We start from the raw sequence: 20,566 nt of genomic DNA, 5'->3' as shown, positions 1-20,566 counted from the left end.
AGTTCTTTTCCGCACGTCTCATGACTGCGGCGTGGTACAGTCGTGTAGCCATATCACGTGGGTGCTGTATTAAGTCCCCACAAATTTTTTAAAAAAATCTCAAGAGCATCTGGCACGATCTCACGTGTTCAGTTGGAGTAAGTGAAGAGGCGGACGTTTCTTGCACGACAAGCCACAATGTTCGTGTAGCTAATTAAAAATATTAACTAAAATAAATATGTCTGCTGAGCATAAATCCTATATGTAAGGCCACTGTCAAGGTATTCGTCTCCAAAATATGTAAAATACCCGTTGGCATTTCACCTAAGATCATACCACACAGCTTAACGCACGTGTTTGGAAAATTACTAGCCTGAACGCCCATATGTTTTGCAGAGCACTTTAGGGTCAGATAAATAGAGACTGCACATAGCGCTGGACATAAAATTTCTACTATGGATACGAGACTTCACTACTGCTTCGCCTCAATATCGCAATCGCAACACCGGCTCACTTGAAAGTTAATTTGTAAATATTTTTATTTAGCTAACTGGATACAGCGATTTGTCGAACTACTCACGACCGTCGCTTCCAGAATTGCACTTGAAAAGTCGGAACGCCATCTGTGACCAGTGAGTTTAAAGAAATCTCTTTTAAGTAAAAGAAGTGTATTCGTGGCACCGTTATTTAATATAAAATTGTAGGAATAAGGGCAATGTCGCCACTTCTATCACGTTGTCATGTGCGTTTTCATGGTAAAAATGCAGTGTCAATGCACCGTTTCCCCTCCTCTCTGGCAACCAAACACATAATGCCTACCTTGGAAGGCTCACTTCACGGAAAGTCACAGATGCCCGCAGTAATGAGAAAATGAACGTACTCGCTCTTGTTTCGGGCTCACGAACCATGGCTGAGGCGCTGAAGGTTGAAATTCGGTTTTTTTATCGTTCCCTTTTCTTTGTTTCGTCATACAAATCTGGCAGAGGACATTGGCCTGCTGGGACAGATGTCGGAGGGGCTGGCAGATCACTGGCGGACATGAATAACTACTAGATGAGTTAGCTCATAATAGCTATAAAATGTTACCTGCAGAGTTCATAAGTTTTTCCAGCGGTGACCTCAATTACGATGACAGCAGCAGTCTCTCCCAACCATGTAGTCTAGAGACAACAGCTTCGCGATGCTCGGTGCGAGAAGCAGAGCCCGTGCTCAGACAACCTTGGACGCTATAACGTAAAACTATTCCAAGCTTTTCTATTCGAATGCTGCAATCGGCCCTCCACGATTGGTCAGAAACATTTTTGGACCACCCCCTTTCGCCTAGCTTCCCACCTAATATGACAGGTACACACCGATTATGAATCATTGAACCGAACAAATGAAAAATGGATAATTATGACTCAACGCCTTTCTTTCGTAAGCCCTAGGCTATTGGTAAAAAGTCTTTGGGCTTCAGCCACTCCACCTGCCTCTCATACGACGTCCCAAAACCGCGAAAAACTCCCCGCGAAAAATGACGTGTACGCCTAAAAGATGCATTAATATGCCGAGCAAAACGTACTTTTTTTCTGAATAGCCGCAGGCTGCCCCGTTCCGAAAGGAATAAGAGATGGCTGCCGCCGGTCGCTCAGGCAGTGGCTACTCGCACCTGCCGGAGAGCGTGGATTTATTTACGTATAATAAAACCTTGTGCCTGGCCGTGTGATGTTTTCGAGCACTTTCGGCACGTTTACGAACTCGCTGTGCCAACTCTTCTTTGCTGAGTATGCATTTGGCGGCATTCTTAACCTTCCGTGGCATGCTGCCGCGATTTTCGACCAGCCACCTCTAGCTAAGTATGGGAAAGCGAGCCAATCGCCGACGTCGGCAGCACCCTCTTAATCCGGTTATCAATTTTTCGTGCAATGGCTCGGCCACATCAAATCCCTCTCCACTTGAACGTGCGCTTCGCCTTTTTTCAGCCAATTAGGCAAGGCAAGCCGCTCACTGTAGGCAATGTTATTTGTTTTTAAAGCAAGCAAAAGTGACCGCCTATAAACGAGGAAAACATTTGATTGGTTTTTGAGACCACCCTGGGGGTCACCATCCGATGCTTGCATCGGTGGTTACGCAAATTTGACGTCAGAATATTGGAAAAAAACTTATTGGAATAGGTTTACGTTATAAGGCCACTTTTTACGCTCACAAGAAAGAATTTATGTTCACAAGAAAGAATTTTAGCGAATCTTCATGTTGTGCATAATATTAGCAAATGTGGCTACGTAGTGTCAAAAAGGACTTAAGAACGAAAATATATTGTGAAGGAGAGAAGCAGACAAGGGCCGACACGCTGAACGCCTCTGTACGTGCGCCTCTTCCCTCTGCGCACGCGCAGTCCGTGCGCCCGAATTCAAGTGCGCTTCTTTGTCTTCATGAGATACATTACACTATCTTTAAATGAGGGCATTTACTAGCAGGATGCGAAAATCAGACATGAGTGGAGGCATACTGTCCGCAAACACGTCCTTCTGCCCAAGCGATGTTGTGAATACCAGAAACTATCTCAAAGCACGAGCAATGTGATTATGAAATCATTCATTTGGTCCACACTTAATTTGGACTGTGTTGAACTTTTATAGAGCGATTGTTTTGCTTTAAAGCTGTGGTGAGTATACCGTAAGGCACATTCTCTAAAATAAGGCTTTGGAACAACACGACAGTAAGCTTTCAAACACGACAGAAAAAGATAAAGCAAACAGTAGCCAAGTCGAGGCACTAAAAGTGCATTGTGACGATAGTTTATTCATCATCGTCTTTGCAAATGTCCTTGTCGACAAGTGGCACTCCAATATCACACGCCGCTTCATAGTGCTCAAGGCAGTCCTGAGGTACGTTGTGCACCACGGATCTTGTGACCCACAGCATGCAGTCTGGAAGAGATAGAATTGTTGAAAAAGTCAGATGCTTAAAGTTCTCTATTCAGGACACGTTTGGTACAGGCAGTCGCAGTCTTCTACAAGCTTCAAGCACACGAGGAGTATTGAATTCTGTGCATGACGAACGAACACCAATTTCTATGCAAATACATTCTTGCATTTAAAAACTTCAGACACATTGGGTGCATTGACGCTTTGTTTTATACAGGGCCGTGTTTCCTAGAGATCCGATTCGCTCGATTATGTGCCGGCCATTCATCTACCATTCACGGCCGGTTGGTTCTTTTGATAGCGCGGATGGAGCGTGGTTGTGTCCACCGACGAAGCGCGCAACGCGCGAAAAGGAACTTCTTCGGAAAGGCGTCACTCAATACCTTGAGCCAGGTGGTAGACATCGACCGAGACGTGTCATACGCACAATGATGGAATCGTTGTGCGAATGGAACCAGACCTTGGAATTAGAAATTCGACACTGAGAGCTAGCTTTCACAATTGTCTTTTCCCTTATTTCTGCAACCTTATCAGTTCTGAAATTTATCAATCAGGTGGAAAATTTATAACGTTAATCTTGATTAAAAAATACAGGAAAAATCAAGAAAAATTCACAACGCACTTTTGGGGGCATGTGAAAAGTTTTTATCATGAAGCACCAAGAAATCAAGGTCCGGACGAGTACGGTTATTCGACCCTAATATTTCACGATCATAACAGTGGGAAGTACAGACCATTGTTGTACCAGTAATGTCAAGCGATCTGCCTTGTGCAGCATGCTCCCAAAACACTGCACATGACGCTAGCCTCAGCGTGATTTGGCGAATGGACAGATGCGCTACATTAAGGAGATCCACGGTTACGTGCGGGGTGTAACTAGAGTTGCTGACGTTCAGATTTTCAATGGCTTTCGTCTTTGGTTTGCCCCAGGTCAGATATTTGTTGTAAAACTTTATGCTATTTGTACCAGTAAAGGCTAACAGAGGAGGGCTTTCTAAGTTTTCTGGTACTTGGTGCATGCTTGATTTTCCAACAGCGATGGTTGTCCGACTCACCCAAAGTGGTCCAAAGCTCAGTACTACCCGGTGCAGTTATGCGCAAATAAACAATTTTGCCAAAACTTCTTTTAACTGCCCTGATGCCCGCGTCGCGGCTCCATTTAGTCATAGTGTCGTTCTGCAGGCGACTAAATAAAGTTTATTCTCTCTCTCTTAACTGCCCTGATACGTTCCGTTATAGTGGGCAGTTGATTCGTGAGACTATTTACTTCGGAGGTTACGATGAATTACCAATTCGCCAATGTTCACGCCCTGGTAAAACACACTATCCTTCCAGAAAGTTTCTTGTTGTGTCGACTACGTGAATAATTATGTGCACGAAATATATTTCAGTGAACGTTTCTCCCTCTATAATGGCGCGCTGCGTAGCTGGAACTACAAAAAACCAAAGGTGTATTCTAGAAATAGCCTACGTCTGGAAGAAAATTCAGTGAAGTGTCTAGCGCAGCGAAACGATAAAAATTTGAAGAGTGCCTTTCGTGCGTATATTTCGCTAATAGACAAATCAAGCTAAAATTCAGATATTGTGCTTCTTAGTTGCTCGGTCCTGTTGGATTTCAACCCTGTCGTGAAGTTGCCAATGCCAAGTTGGCTTATGTTATCGCGCCTGTCGAATGTTCCAAGCTAAACTTTGTAAACAATCTAATAGAAAACCAGATTTTTTTTTGTTTTATGCGTGTTTGTGCATTTTATGGGTCTTACATACATTAGTGCATTTGTTGACTTTATTTCTGAGTACTGGTGATATGTCGATCTATGTGGAATCAATGCTGGGACCTCTTTGCACATGAACTTCTGCGTCTGCATTTTTTTCACATTTTGGTGCTCGCGATGTACTTACATTTGTGCCTGTGGACTCCGTAGAGTTCTAGTATCTCTCTTTGTGTAGCTCTACTGATGTGTGTGCTCTCGAGCGTGCATTGTGCGCGGGTTAATGTATATAAACCAGCCGGTATTACTGCAGGTGCCTTTTTAATGGAGCCCTACAATTAACTTCTCCCCTCAGAAGCTGTCAAATACGCTCCGTATGTTTTAAAGGATTCATTCCAATGCAGTTTACAGTCATTACATTGCTATCACCTTGTGTGGTTCCTGCGGTGCACTTAAATTACTGCGATTTGGACTGTCTCACATTGCCCTCTAATTTATCACATTAGACAATTTCACCAGTATATTGTGCCATGAATTCACACGATCGCTTCAAGGTTTTGTGCACACTGGTTCAAGTTTTATTTGTCTTAAACAGATCGTTTCAAATGCGTTCGCAATTTCAATAATGTCAAAAAGTGATAGTATTTCGTTCTCGTTTCTTTTATTTTCCCCAGACTTGTTCTTTAAAGGAAATTGAATGCAGAAAAACACACTAATACTTTCAGACTCATTTTATTGACACCCCACGTTGAACTATAATTCTCCCGACAAAGCTTAAAATTAAGGGCCTGATGAGGTATTATTCTATGTATGAAGCTTCTTACTCTATGTATGAAGCTTCTTACCGTATATAGAAGATGAGCTGTCATTAAAACATACTTTACCTTTCGTTCTTCGCCTTATCAAAGACCCTAAAATTCAGCGAATAACATGCGAGAATTAAACTTTGTAACAAAACGAACTTACGGTCATGGTTGTCGTAAGGTACTTTTAGCACCAGGCATGTCTTGTAGTCGGTGAAGTCGTAGTAGGTTCTGTACTGCTGAGCTTTATCTGAAAATACGTAAATCTTCATGCACACACAGGACAGAAAGCCTAAGGGAAATATAGTTGCTAATGTACAACAAGAGAACTAGGTGCACAGCATCCTGTCAATGTTTTACTTAACTGTTCCGAGCGAATCTAATAAAGAACCTCAGCCCGGACCCCATGTGCTTGTATTATTTACCGAATATTGCAACGTTTGTCACAGAACGCTGAGCCATTCATATATGTGTGACTGCTATATCAAAGCCCAAGCTGCAATGTGTAAGAACTTTGCCTTAGCAGACTTTTTGCCTCCGTGACAGACGCCTGTGTGCTCACGTGCCAAGCTTGCTGCTAGTAGGAATTTCGTGTACGATAAACGGACACGTCAGAACTCTGCAACCTGCGAGTTTTGTGTGGAGCGTTTAGTTCGTTTGCTGCGTGTTTCAGAGCCCCACTGCGGTGGTATGCGCGTGGGAACCTACGTCGCCAATTTTTGTTTCTAGTTTGTGGTCAGTTTTTAGAAGAATTACGTTCGAGATAGAGCGCCGAAAAAATGTTAAAGGTAATGTTATCGCATGTATTCTAACACACGCAGTAGGGATATCTGCAGTGACTATAAAAATGCAAAAGTTTAGTCATTAGAGCATACTTATTTAGGAACACAAAATACTGAGATCGATAACTTGCATGATATGTCCGCAGCATACATCTCGTTTCAACTCGATAGAATGAGTCGCCTAAAACAAAGGAAAGCCTTGATGCTTGATAGCTGGGACGCCTTGTATACAACGTAGGCCGCTAAGCGCACCGAGAGGAGCAGCTTAAAATTCTAGGGTTTCACGTGCCGAAACCAAGGTGGGATTGTGTAGAAGGCCACAGCGAATTTTTATGAGCTGGATTTCTTAAACTTGGACATAAATCCAAGTAAGCGATAGTTTTCGCTTTTCGCAACCATTAAAGTGTGGCCGCCAAAGTCGAGAATAAACCCTGGACCTCGATTTCAGCAGCACAACACCGTAGTCACTAAGGTAGCGCGGAGTGTACGCAGAGCCGCTTAACTTCGCCTACCATATATATAATTCGCGACAAGATGTAAATGTTTGATTGCTGGTTCTTCACCGCCCCAAGGTGTGCGAATGTTTTCGTCGCGTAGCTGGTCAGTTAATCGATTGAGCTGAGGGATCGGCTTGACACTTTTGAAACATCGAATGTAAATGTTTCGGCGTTGTGGTCGTAAAGACTACGATGTGCCGCCTTGCGACTCATTGCGCTTAGCGATGATAGTGGGCTTACTTCCTTTTATTGAATTTTGCGACTTCTTGATATTAATAAAAGTCGCAGAGCGAAACATAAATAATTACCGTTGTTCACGAAAAAAATGCTCGAATCAGGAGTATCGCTGGGAAGCAAGTTGAAGGTAACATCTTTCCTGCAAGAAAGAGCATTTGTCCATAAGCGACAAATGTGTCATCATTCACGCCCAGGTAGAAAGAAATTATTTGCTCAGCACGTATTGGGAACTGTGCCGTTGTGAAACAAGGCTGATGAAACACACTTGTCAATGATTTTGACTCAATTACAATTGCAGTTCTGTTTTATACACAAGAAGAAAGGGGGTTAAACTAGGGGCCCAATTTTTACTATTCATATCATAAGCAGCCAAAATAGACAAAAAGGACAACGCAGGGGAACTTAGTTGTAGTTACTAAATGAATTAAAGAAAGGATAAATTACTGGAAATTAAACTAGCTGAAAAAGACAACAACGTGGGATCGTTCCACACCCGAGGCAAGTTTTTTCATCAACGTTCAGTTCCACTAATTTATCATTTCTTTAATTCAATGTCTAAGTACACATAATTTCCCCTATGTTGTCTTTGATGTGATTCTGATAACTCACACACACACACACACACACACACACACACACACACACACACACACACACACACACACACACACACACACACACACACACACACACACACACACACACACACACACACACATATATATATATATATATATATATTACGGTGCTTTTGAAATCACCTCTGGCAGATACCACCATTCCAGTCCTTGAGTTCGACTATTCGAAGAGGCGAACTATACTTGTACGAGAACTTGAAATACATATTCGACTTATCACCTAAATTTTGCTAATTAGGCGATTAACAATCTAACTTGCAGTACCTTTGGTAATTTACGAATCGTAGTGGGTGACACTAGCATGTGAGAAAATGGATGGATGGTATAGCGTGTGGGAAAATACATTGGTATTGTAGCTATTTCTACACTTCAGTTCGTTAAACCACGATTTGTATCAAAGTAAGTAGAGCAACGGCGCATCTTACTCATACATTGGGCGTCACTCGAATTTGGCGTCATCCTCAGAATTCGTTACAAGTGGATGGGCTTTAGAAACACACCCGCTACAATTTGTAACCTGTGATATGCACAGAAAACAATTGTAGTTGGTGCATTTACATGGCGCATCCAGTCGGAGCAATCGCTTAATTTAAACGTAATTTGTAAACTTTTGCGTATTTGTCAATTGAGCAATTTGATGTACTGTGAAGGTAACGTCTGCATTTTTCGCAATTCATTTCAATAATTCTAAACTGGTGTCGTCTACAGCCAATTTTTTAAACATGAAATGCTTTTAGCTCCCATTGAAGGTGACCTTCAAGTGCCCTTGAGCCAAAAGCCAGAGCCGTTATCCGGGCACTCAAACGAAAACATCCGGGCAAGTTGCGAGAACAAAACGAGATCATCTGGACAACCAGACAAGACCGCATTGCATACGCTGGTTACTTCCCAAACAAGTAACAAACATCATTGCTTGCGCGTTTTCCCAAATAGTTGTTCACAATATCACTCAAGCTGGGGCTTATGGTACAATTAAGCTTTATTTGTCATTTCCAATAGCGACGTTCAAAATGCAGATACAGGGCACTATGCTCTTTATTGTCATATTTTGGCGTTGAGTGCTCCTTTCAACGCCAGTGGCCCGTTGGTTCATAAGGACTCAATCGTTTCCTGCCACAGACAAAGCTTCATTGTAAAGCTCGTGTCAGTCAAACAGCCATTCGTGGTACATGCAGCAGCGACCGGCACCCCCTGAATGGTTGTTTGACCAAAACGAGACTTCCAATGAGGTTTTGTCACTGACAGGAAACTATTGAGTCCTTATGGACCAGTGCGCAGTATGGCTTGGTATGATGCAGTACGGTGTGGTGCAGTGCAAACATGCACTACACCAGTTTTAGGATTGTGGCTAGTATCATCTCCAACCAATCTGCTTTGCCGGTGATCATTTCGTGCTTACATTTACTCTCGATTACGGGGGAGCCAGCATTTTCTTTTTATTTCCGGTAATCGAAAGGGTACACCAGCTTTTACTCGCTAGCTATTTGCTTATACGCCCACCTTGATGCAATTACAAACAGCCCAACTAGAAATAGGACTGTGTTTTGTTTACTTTCTCATACTGCTTCGTTTTTTTGCTTTTGCATTCTTCGTTTCATTCTTCTATTCCATTGCCTTGGATAACCTGTCTTCGTTTTCCCACATTTATTGAGAAGTAAGGTGTGGAACCTGTTCATTATTTACGAATCGCAGACAGAAAATAAGAAGCTTCTTCGCCGTTATTTTGGTCTTTACAGAGTACATCGCCGATTGAGCCTCTTGAGGTACGAAGCAATTGTATAAGGACGATTAGCCTTCTGATGGCGTTGGCACCGCACAGAAATTCTAAATGTTGCCGGAATGAAGTTCGAGCAGACACCGCTATTCACAGATAAAAACTGATGAAGTGCTTCATAATCACACGGTGGCTTTGCAACGCCAAATCCCAGAAGAACCCCCCCTCCCCCTCCCAACCTTCCCGGTTATTACCAGAGTGTTTAGCGGGCCTTTGGATCAGGTTGTTTGTGGCACTCTGCAGCACTATGAATTATGGGTGGTTCTTCCGTTACCACTGTGACTTATCGCCGACATACGCTCAATTGGCATCGCCTTCCGCAAGTGTCTCACACGCTCGTGGCTACACGGAAAACAGCGCATGTCGCACACATCTTCACAAATTTCAGTTTACGCTGCTCGTGCGGACTCAGTGTAAGCCGAAATTTTGGGCGCCTGTGCGTGACAATTGCAGTTTTCGAAACGTCTGCACGCGAGCACAAAGCCGTGTGGATAGACCGCATGTCGGCCTTTGCGTATGCGTGGAAGCAACCGTTACTTCGAGCGCAACTTCCTCACGATCCCTGTCGCAACGCAGTGGTGCGTCTGCCACCATCTGTGTGCGGCGCAGCGTCTACAAGGACGAGGTCTGCGTCTTCGATTAAAGGCGCAGCATCTCAAGGTCAGCGTCTTCTAATTCTAGCCTTCACGAGAGAAACATGCGACAATACTTTCCTTACCACACTGCCATTGTGGGGTACAGCCATACGGTACACCTCATGGTAGTACCAATATCATCAATACTGGTGGCACCGTGCCAGCGTGCGGTTTTCACCGTTTTGTTAGACTTCACTATTTCGTAGATCCACCCACGAGAACTGTTAGACATGAAAAGATCGCGGTGTGTTTCCGAAGAAAGGCATATACTTTAAAACTCATATAAGAATAAATAAGACAAACAAAGTGAGGGAGGAAAAACGAGGGTGTCGTGTTTTGTGCGGATTTCAAACGAAGCCCAACACATAAAGAATTGTGCACGTTGGAAGTTACTGTTGTATCCCCTCATCCTCGCAAAATTCTTATTTGAACGCTCCTATTATTGCGCCACAGCAAATTTAACTCTTCTATCACATTTGATTATTTTCAATTTAACCATGTGATATCATTCAATTGTTTTTCTTGGTTTATATTACACGGAATTAAAAAAAAGGCATTCGCATTACAACATCAGCTTAAGTACGGCAGGATGTCGTCAGGTTAATGGCTGTTGCATGTAGGGCGTTACTTGCAGCCAATTGCTGCTGTAATTTAGTGGGACAACCGCTGCGTTGTCTCACTCCATATGGTGTTTACCTGTTTTACATCAGATTGCCGATTTGGTTCTTTAATCAGATGGCCACCTTGTTACCTAGTTATAACGATGAAAGAAGAAATGGCCCTTGTACATCCAATAAACAGGACAATTAGAGATAAGAACAGCACGCCTCAATTTATCTCTAACTTTTCGCTGTGTAGTTATAACATTTTCAGTTGGTACATGTGGAATCTAAAAGCGCGTTTTTTTACGAATCAGTCAATCCACAACAAGTCTATGGCTGAGTATCAATAAAAATTTCCAGTGCAATTTCCAGAGGTAATTTGGGCACCGAATATGTTGGCCAATGTAAAAACATATTGCAACGAGCATAACAGTCGGCTGCGAAGTGAGTTTGCCGCTTCTGCAGAAGCTGAGGCCGACGACGACTATGACGCACTCTCAGTGAAGGTGTGGGACAGGAACTGTCTGCTTCCATTAGATTAAACCTAATAGTTGTCACATATATATAGTAACATGGCTATATAGGCGACCGCGTATATATACAGAAAAGTTACACGACTCACCTCTTGTGGCCGCTGTGAGACTTGAAGTGCCATACATACGTGGCCGTCCCAGCTTCCGGGTCAAACTGCGTTCTTGTAGCACTCAGGCATTTATAAGACGTGTGGTTCTTGGTAGTGAAGACCGCCACAACGCGAGGGAAGGCAGCAAAAAGCTGTCGTGAAATAAAAGAACGGAATAACGGAAAGATGAGAAGGCAGCGGGTCCACGACACAAACATTACTACTTCACTGAGGGGCACCAAAAATGAATCGCCTCTGGATTCTTTAAGAAAACGACTTTCGTATTTGAAGAATAATAAAGACCATGAGATGTCTTGCTTTGCTTAAACCACCTTCAGTCCACCCTGTCTCACAGTTCTCGTATTCCTCATTTGCGTCCGAACTGCTGGTGAACAGCCCAGTGAGCTTGTTACATCTAGGTTTTGCTTATCCTAGAAACGTTACAAATCACGCGAATTAATTTGGATGTCAGTAACTGCTTCGGAACCCCAAGCTTTACGACGTTCGTTTGCGACAAAGCACCTTGACGCTAGAAATTTACTGAAGAGACATTACTAAAGTAAGCTGCTGGTAGTAGTATGAGATTCTTCCGTCATGCTCATGATGCGCCTTCGATAAAGTTGGAAATTGTGGTAAGGGAGGACACAACGTTATAAGGTGTGATGCATTAGAACATAGCACAGTATAGCAGACACACCAAGCTCGCAGAAACAGGAACGGCAAGTTTTAGTTCTTATTTGTTGGTAAGCATGTTATTTTGAGCGCTGGTCTTTTGTGACTACTCTTCCTGGAGAGAGTTAGCAATGCTGTATAGTAATCTTAAATGCACAAGAATTAATTTGTTTACCCAATGGCCTCTAATTAAGTTACGTGCATTAGACCTGTCTTTATAACTGTAGTTGTCGATACTGTTAAAATATTGTGATTGTTTGATTTGCTAGATTAAATTATGCTATGCTTCACAAGATACGAATAACTGAAGTGAGGTCCCACTATAAAGCGGCAATGAATGTGTACGTTTAGGCCTCCGGCGACGAGCATTCGACAAAAAATAGCAAAAGTAAAAGCAAACGTGGTATCTACAGTCGAGGGGTTAATATACACGATATTTATGAAGATCGAGTGTTGCTCTTGTGCTAGTGCTGACCAGAAGATAACCTATAGATTTATTTAATGTTTTGGATTGTCGAAATTATTTTATCAGTCTGCCCAGAAGCTAGCTTATCAGACGTTTATTCGTCCTCAGCTCGAAATTGCCTCTCCAATCTCACCACCCTATCGTAACAACTTAATCAGCTTAATAGAATTAGATCGAAATAGGGGCACTGGGTATATCTCACGTAACCATACTCACAATTCAAGCATCTCACAAACAAAACTTGATATTTCACTTCCAGCCTTAAGTACTCAACGGGATTTTGCACTCTTGTCATGACTTCACAAATACGTTCATGCGCCCAGAAAATCTTCAGTACGGCTTGAAGTTGCAGTTTGCACATCACGCAGATTACATAATAACCTGAGCTTCAAGCGCGTCTACGAGAATACTTACGCATTCATTTAGTCGGTGCTTCCTCGTGCCATTCTGGTATGGAACGCTCTTCCTGATTTCATCATGTCCGAAACAAATCCCGATAAATTACGCCAGCTCATAATTTCATGTTCCACTGCGTAACTTCCACAGAGGGCCGCATGTCTTTTTTTTTCTTGTTATATGCGTTCTGTGTGCTCTCTTGTTTATGACTTCATTATTTTGCTTATTAGTCTTGTGGTTTTTATTCTGTGGCATTGGAGTGGCTAACTTTTTACATAGTTTGCTGAAAGAACTGTATCTTTTATCTTTCTTCTAATACGCACGTTACCGTCTCCTATTAATATTGTAAAATTTTCCAATGTTTCCATAAAATGTTATGTATATATTTTATACCGTCTATCATTCATGTATGTATACTATGTGTTGTTATGTACACCTTCTGTAGACTGCTTTAGTCCTTCTGTGATGCCGCCCTTACCCAATGCCTCATGCGAGGCATGTAAGAAAATTTGAAATAACTAAACAATTAACTAAAAATGAACTAAATGTAGCTGTCGTAAATACGTATTAAGTAGTTACCACGCTTGTGCTAGATGCTTAGGTGCTTCGTAAGAGGTAAGTTAACATTTTGTGGAATTATGTTTGCAATTACTGCCTGTAGAAATAATTTTTCTTGGCGTCTTATCACCCCTAAATTGTATGCTTTCTTGGTATCAATTAAATTAAGCGAAGTGAATTCAGCGTATTCTGAGAAGATTTTTGTTTGTTAATCTGAAAACGCTGAACATTAGCTTATAATGTTATGAGTAGCAAGTATGATCTTGTGCACTTGAATGATTGGGGGGGGGGGGGGGGGACCGTTATTGCTGAAGCAAGGGAGCCAGAGCACAGTGTGGTAAAAAACACATGACCACTTTCTCGCGCTATTGGCACTTAGGGGACCTGACTAATTGAATCTTAGAGATGCTAACAGGGTCACAGCGCTTCTGCATCTACCTATATATCGATGATTTCTCAATTAAGTGCCATAGGAAATGCAGTAGAATGGCAGATATAGATTTGTTCGTTGTGAATCCCAGCGAACACTTTAAATCGGATTAACTGGATAAGCTTTTCTGGACTAAAAACAAATAAATATTGATCGTCAAGCGGCTGCGGCAAAAATAATAACAAACAGTTGAGACGTAATGGAATTCTCACAATAGCGGTCACTGTAAAAGATAAGAAAATTCTACAGGCTCGCGTTAATAGATCTTGACGGAAAGTGGACAATGGCTTGCTTATACAGTTTCACAGTACGAACAAGGTCCATCCAAATGGGTCACTAAGCTTCGGGCGAACACCGCTCGATAACTAATCGTCGCAGACAGCAGCAAAGCGGGTTATGGGAGAAGCGAATAAAGTGTGACTCTGTAAGGAAAGATTGAACACTGAGAAAGAAAAATTGTTTTTAAATAAAACAAGACAGAGTTTGATTTCGTTGAACGCAAATGAAATTCTTAACCAATGTTGCAAACGCGTGGCAAGGAAAGAAAAGGCAACTCTCTCTTATCATTGATCGTAAATACCTGTTTTGAAGCGCCCGCTATAGAAGCAAGCGTTCACGTCGCTATCACTGGCACTGGAATGCACTCTTGAAGTGCGAAGAAAGGCGCTCCCGTTGAGTTCACGCGCTACCACGCGCCCCTCCTCGCACGTTGCACGTGTTGTTCTGCTTTTTCCCTTTAGTCGAGTTTCGGTGGCGCCGCGTTCGCCGAGCTGCGTTTCATCGTTGTTTCACGTGTGCAGTCTAAATTAGCGAGTAATCACCACCACATATTTGTTCACGTTATCTGCCTTCTTCGTGTGACTGCGCGGGCCGATAGGCTTGGTGTCTGGCGATGCGACTAGCGTACACCACCCAAATATTGCTTTGGCCTGGAAAGCAACGATATTCCGCGCATGGGTGGAGTCTTGAAACTCATGTTACTGTCGTTTCGGTGAACCGTTTTGAGCGCTAAAAATCTGTGGTGCCCATCGACTCGAATTGCGAGGCATTTCGAAATACAGCTCCAGTGGTTGGCCATGAAAAAAGAAACCGCGACTTTGACAACTAAAATGGCGTCGCTTCCGTTTTCGCACAATATGACGTCACAATATGTTTTGTTCAGCCGGAAGTGTTCCCTACTCAAATAGATGGCGCTTAGCTTCGTTAACCGCCATTTAACCCCCATATCTTTAACTTATGGGCGTCTATGGAAGCTTCGCTACGAGTTAGATTTACCTTGCCAGCAACATGCTTCATCCTATCATTTCAAAGAAAAAGGCGGGCGTTATAATGCCTGCCATCTTTTTCGTGGAAGTTTAGTTCAGAGTAAAATAACTTTGCGTGCATGGTTTTTCAAAACGATAAAGATGAATCGGTCCAAACGATATGCAATATGGCTTTATTCAGCACCCTACACAATAACACACCTTATACACGTCCTACACGCACAGCTTCCGTGTACAGATCTTCTTCGAGTATGCGGCGTGTTCTTTCAGTTCGAGTGCGCTAAGGATTTAAAGGAAATTTCGCTTATCGCGGGATCAAATCTCGGCCGCGGCGGCCGCATTTCGGTGGAGGCGAAGTGCGAAAACATCCGTGTACTTAGATTCATGTGCAAGTTGAGGAACCTCAGGTGCTCAAAATTCCCGTAGTCCTCCAGTACGGCGTGCTTCATAGTCAGAAAATGGTTTTGCCACGTAACACTCCGTGATTTCATTTGAAATTTCGCTTTACGGGGTACGGATCATAACACGTGGAATTACGGCAGTTCACAAGTAATAATAATAATAATAATATTTGGGGTTTTACGTGCCAAAACCACTTTCTGATTATGAGGCACGCCGTAGTGGAAGTACTCCGGAAATTTTGACCACCTGGGGTTCTTTAACGTGCGCCTGAATCTAAGCACACGGGTGTTTTCGCATTTCGCCCCCATCGAAGTGCGGCCGCCGTGGCCGGGATACGATCCCGCGACCTCGTGCTCAGCAGCCCAACACCACAGCCACTGAGCAACCACGGCGAGTAGTTCACAAGCAATAGCAGGCATTCGCCGCTTATTCACGCAGATCACCAATAGAAGTGACCACTCACCCTTTTACCGTCAGTTGGCTCTCGATGACGGTTTGGCTTCGGGTGGCCATTGCAAGAACTAATAAAAACAAGCACAAGCTTATGTTCAGAAAAGCCATCGTCGAAGCGCGTTCAAGTCCGTGCCACAGACCGCACATGCAAAGAACCTTCTGCCAGGTCGAAGAGTCTAACTCCTCCTATTTAGTAACCATCTGTAAATATATTGCACGGGAGAGAGAGGAGGACCTCAGTTGATGGCCTAATTCGAAAAAAAAGAACATTCGGAATAGGGCGAACATTAGGCGCACCGTGCCTAAGCGTTCAAGAAAAAGACGCCAAACTGGAAATGAACCGAACTGGCCCCCTAGGAAGTCACGTGTCATAAAATACGGCTTCGTTTATTGTACTGCGAACAAAAACATCACTGATACAAAACCCAAGTGCCTCTGCTCAGCCGCATACGGAATACAAGAGAGGCTGAGTGAAGCCAGGCGTTGCTCAAGAATTAGTAGTGTACGTGACTGGCATCTGAACATCATCACTTTAGGATCTAGCCGTTTCCAGGGCCAATTCACGATCGCCTTGTAATCAGCTCATTTCACCCTTTCATATTTATTTGTAAGCACTCTGCATCTCTACTGCGCGCCTCATATCTGACTTACAAACTTGATTCGCGGCCAATGCCCTCTCTGAGCCGCGTTAGCTCTCGATAAACGACGACGAAGAAGAATTTGATCCCTTAGAAAAAAATACCAAGATTAAAAAGCCGTTTCCATAACACAGATATAAAGAATGACAACATCGAAAAAGGGCTTCAAGCAGTGTGGAGCGAATGCCCTAATGGTGGCATACGCGAGAAGCCAGAAGCACCTCAATCTACTATATTTTGGTTATTGCTTTGTATGATACGGTGAATTAAGACACGAATATAAACCAAGCCAACTAAAGGATGCACTCCTATCAGGCCCCCAGTGCTGTAACTCACAACGCAGTGCTGCATCGGTGTGTAAATTAGATACAACTTGAACTCGGGTTGTCGACCTTCCCTGTCACTGCATTGCAGTGGGGCACTGTACGTGCCGCAAAAGGATGAATAGAGCAGCTGCCTCGACTACGAGAGTAAAAAAAAAATTTCTGAAGTTTGTTGCTTGTTTTTTTTTTGGCTTTCGAGCGAGATAACAAAAATAAAGCTTTGCTTTACTGTTTGAGTTTTTCACTTTTTTTTTACTGTAGCAGTGCAAAATTACATTATGACGAAAAGAAGGTATGTGTAGAGACTCCTTCGCAAGGCAGCATAGTAAGGGTGGGCCTCAATCGGGGCAACAGACAGAAGGAAGCGATAAGCCTTTGAGAAAGAGAGGTTGCATAGCGGAATAAAGGTGCCCTGTTAGTCGGCTTCTCGCAGCGAAAGCGGCTCGGTGCTCACGTATAACTGATGGCTCGCCACTCTCACTTCCCACGATGTTGTCGACATCACGGGCTCACTGTGAGTGACCTCGGTGAACACAACGCTTAAAACTTCGCATTGAAAACTGCGAAAGACCAAACAAAACGTCAAGACAAGTATGCTAATCCTTTTTGGTAAATTGATGCTCTTCCAAATGTATTCTTTCTGCAAACGTATATAAGAAAGTTAAAACACAGCCTCAGCGCTATTGGTCTGCCACAGCGTTGTGAAAATGAAAGTGTCTGGTATTGGAGCAGTACACAGTGCATATATTGTAAACGTAATCAGCAGCCGCTGGTATTTGTAATTATCCTGATCTCCTCTCAGTAGTTCTTCCCTTTAATTTGTGTGACCTGGGGCGGCTTGTACGAATATTTCATAACGAAAATAATAACAATTTTCATAACGTATTTTTAAGCGCTTCCTAGATCTCCGCCACATTGCTCCTAGTCACAGTTTTTTAATGATACTGGTCAAGAAATATCACTTCAAAATGTTGTCTACTAAGGCAGAATATATCGGAACACATGGCTGAAATATTGAAGACCATACCCGAAAAACTGTATGAGTAGGGCTGAAGACTAATATACACAAAACAAATGCAACGTTTAATAGTCTCGCAAGGGAAGAGTACTGTTACGATGAGTTGCGAAGAAATGGTTTTATTTACAGGCGATGGATGATGATCGTAGCGTCATAGTAGCGCAGCTCGGCCCCTCAAACTCCTCGTTCTCTTCGTCTTCTCTTCTTTCCTTTTGTCCGTGCGTTTCGTATCCGTTACATTTCCCCGCAAGCAGACGAAGCTCGTGGGGTGAGTCAGGATGCACAAGCAGGGTAGAAAGGCTTCAGGTGAGCAATATGAGTCAGCTGAGTTCTGCTTGATCGCCGACCATTGCACAGTAGGCGAGCTATGACGTGAGTGAGTTCGCTCAGGCGGTCCACAACTACAAATGGGCCTGAATATTGTGACAAGAACTTTTGGCACAATCCACGCTTGCGTTAGCTGGCCCATGCCGTCGTCCTGCTTATCCACGCTGAGGACGTTCATGAAGGGAAGGACTGCTTCTCATCGAGAACGAGGAATATGGGTTTATTTGCAGTGTTTATATCTGTCTAACATGAGGGTTTGACGAAGTACATCAGTCTAACATGACTGCTTGAGAGAGAGAGTGACCTGAGCAGCCGCACAACAGCGGCTTTAAACACTCGGTCCTCTCCCGATACAAGGTGATGCGAACGTTCGTTTAATCATCGCAAAACTAGCCGCCTCTCCGCGGCACGGTTTACACGCGCACACGCATACACACACGTGTTTACGGTCCGAAACCGACACCACACGAATTTCATAGAACTCGGAGCCGTTCCGGGTAGCGCGTTGTCTTGCGTCGTGGTCGGGGCGTGGGAAGGAGCGAAAAACGGCGTTCTCGCGGCAACTCGCGCACCCGTAGCAGATCAGGTCCGCGTTGGGGAGTTTGGTAACAATAGTTGGCCCGCTGAACTCATTCCGTCACAACGGCGATGAGGCTAGAGGTTGGCGGTGGTTTCAGCACAAAGCCTGCTTCATCGAACGCATCCTAGCTGAAGCGACGGAGAGTAGAGGAGGCGGGTATTATTTCCCGACAAAATGTCGATTTAGTCACCCTGTGGCTAGAGGTTGGCGGCGATGCTCCCGAGATGTTGCTGCAACAGTCGCAACTGGTTGGCAAAACTTGCACTGCAGCTGAGCGTTCTTAAAAGCGCATAGCACCCTGTGGGGTAACTCTCGCTGTGATGTGAGAGGACGGCCTAAAAAAACATGCTATTCTCTTCAAGTTCCTGCTTGCTAAACAAGAAAAAGCCAACATTTTACAGCTCTACACACAAAACATTTTCTTGGATAGATCCAAGCATAGCGTCTAGTACAATTGTGCCATATCTGGAGCGGTATGTCATTAATAACCCTTGTGGAATTGATCACTTCCCCATCGTTCTAAACCTTAAAGAAACAAAGGGAGTGTACTGCACATGTTCCTCGATGGAAAATTGATTCAGCTGACTGGACAAAGTTACGCGAACTAACACAGATGCCCTGGAATGATATCTGTGAATTTAGCCTAAACGATGCAGTGGCATACATACCAGCGTTCATTATTGATGTTGCATCAGTATGGATCCTTCAGACAAATGGGTCGCCCTCGAAACGGCGTATTCCATGGTGGAATGACGAGTACAAGGAAACCCGGAAAAAGCAAATCAAGGCTTGCAATCCACTTCGTAGCTCCCCAACCACAGAGAATCTAATTCATTTCAAGGCGATCAAGTCGAAAGGCACAAGAACGCGCCGCCGCGCTAAACGGGAAAGTTGGAAAACCTACATAGGCAGCATCATATACAGACGAACGAAAAGCCTGGAACAGGGTGAACAAAATAAAACGCTGCGAAACTCATCCTTTACCTTTAGTAAATACACAAAGAGACACTCTTGATCGGGCAGATTGTCTAGGGGGACATTTCGAGCACATTTCATGTATATCTAAATCATATATATTCCTAAAATACCAGGGACTAGCAGAACAGCCGCATTTGGGTCGGAAAAGCAGAACCAATGAAGCATACAGTTGTCCATTTAAGATGGCTGAGTTACAGGCATCACTGAACTGCTGCAGCAAGTCCGCTTCAGGAAGTGACAGAGTAATGTATGAGATGATCAGACACTTACACCCCGAAACCCAAGAATCGCTACTGTCACTCTTCAACTCCACGTTTTTCGCCGGCTACATTCCGTTGCCAGGAAAGAAGCAATCGTATACAATATTCTAAAATAGGGCAAGGACCCTTCCTCGCCTAACAGGCATATGCCTATAGCTCTGACAAGTTGTCTATGCAAATTATTTGAGAAGATGTTTAACCGTCGCCTCATACATTTTTTGGAAAGCAACACGATAATCGATGCCTTACAGTGCAGTTTTAGGGAGGGTAGATGTACTACAGATCACGTTGTTCGCATCGAGTCAAGTATCCGTGATGCCTTTGTCCACAAACAGTTTTTCTTGTCAGTATTTTTAGATATCGAGAAGGCATACGACAGAACCTGGCGCTTTGGAATCCTCTGTGATCTGTCTGAAATGGGAGTTCGAGGCAACTCGCTGAACGTGATTCAGAGTTACCTCTACAATCGCACGTTCCATTGGTAACGCTCTGTCCCGTCCATTTACGCAAGAGGCTGGTGTTCCACAAGGTGATGTGCTGAGCTGCACTCTTCTTATTGTCAAAATGAACTCGGCCTTGACTGTCATACCAAGTACTATGTTTTTTTCTGTATATG

At 43.6% G+C, this 20,566-nt stretch overlaps 1 long non-coding RNA gene across 1 annotated transcript in view; it reads left to right on the top strand.

Moving 5' to 3' along the window:
- LOC135907290 (uncharacterized) overlaps nt 1-20,566 on the top strand; it is a 125,961-nt gene that overhangs the window by 44,814 nt on the left and 60,581 nt on the right. The window lies entirely within an intron of this gene.

Source organism: Dermacentor albipictus, chromosome 7 (assembly GCF_038994185.2).
Source record: "Dermacentor albipictus isolate Rhodes 1998 colony chromosome 7, USDA_Dalb.pri_finalv2, whole genome shotgun sequence".
Taxonomy (NCBI): Eukaryota; Metazoa; Arthropoda; class Arachnida; order Ixodida; family Ixodidae; genus Dermacentor; species Dermacentor albipictus.
This window is presented reverse-complemented; position numbering and strand designations above follow the sequence as displayed.